The sequence below is a fragment of the Haplochromis burtoni genome, unplaced genomic scaffold (genome assembly GCF_018398535.1).
Source record: "Haplochromis burtoni strain Fernald_Lab_line unplaced genomic scaffold, NCSU_Asbu1 Contig_1682, whole genome shotgun sequence".
Lineage (NCBI taxonomy): Eukaryota > Metazoa > Chordata > Actinopteri > Cichliformes > Cichlidae > Haplochromis > Haplochromis burtoni.
The window spans coordinates 8,120-9,312 of NW_024584043.1; positions in this window are offsets into that span (position 1 = coordinate 8,120).

Here is a 1,193-nt window from a genome sequence, read left to right on the forward strand (position 1 = left end):
TATATGATACAGTTACCATTAAAGTCATGACTGTTCATCACTGTCACATGTACCAGGGTTTGAACAAAACATAGAAATAACAATAATAGAGTACAGCTTTTCTTTGCAATACCTTATTTATAGCTTTCATCAGCGTATTCATATTTTTATTAAAGATGAAACAAATTATTTATGACAACTTTTATAAATCTTAAACTCAGTATTTCAAGACACCTCATGTTGTTGCTCATTAAAAAACTGTGATTGTAAAGTGACTGTAAATGCACTGATCTGCTGTTAGTTCAAAGGACAGCAAATCACAGAACTATTATTTTCAACTTATTGACCTTAAATCACGATGCCTGCAAAGGTGCAGTGGTTAGCATTCTGACCTTGTCAGTAAAAGGTTGATGGTTCAATTCCAGCTGAAAACACAAATCCCCTTTGAGGTTGTGTCAGGAAAGTCATCCAGAGTTAAACTAAAATCAAACATGCAGAACTAACTGCTGTAGCAAAGCAGCATTAAAACTGAATAATAGTAATACACACTCAGACCAACACTGAGGAAAATAAACACATAATTCCTACAGATGTCATTTTTCTTCTTCAGGACCATCTTTACTTATTATTGCATAAAAGAGACCTGCAGTATAAAATTATACTTAAAAAATTTAAATAGTTTTTTATGTTTTTTTTCAGTGTTTATATTTATGTCTTTATATTATTGTTATGTTATAATTATTGTTAATATTATTATAATTGTTGTTGTTGTTGTTATTAACGAATTAATTATTTTATTTTTTCATTTTTATTCTGTTCTTAATGTTAAGCACTTTGGTCGGGACTTGCTGTATTAAAGCACTTTATAAATAAAGTTAGTTTGGCTAAAACGTTTTTTTTCTCACAGAAAATAGTAATTCTCTTTTTTTCCTGTGACATAAAAGTAAAAATTTGGTTCTTTCGTGTTGTTTGTTGTATTTTGTGTATGTTTCAGTCACAAGTTGTAAATGGACTGATTCTTATATAGCACTTTTGTACTCTCCCGGAGTACTCAAAGCGCTCTATACAACAAGCCACATTCACCCAATTCTCACAAGCACTTTATCTGTACTTAGTGCTTTTCTAACTACAGTCACACACATTCATACTCCGATGGATGCATCAGAGAGCAACTTGGGGTTAGTATCTTGCCCAAGGATACTTGGCATGCAGAC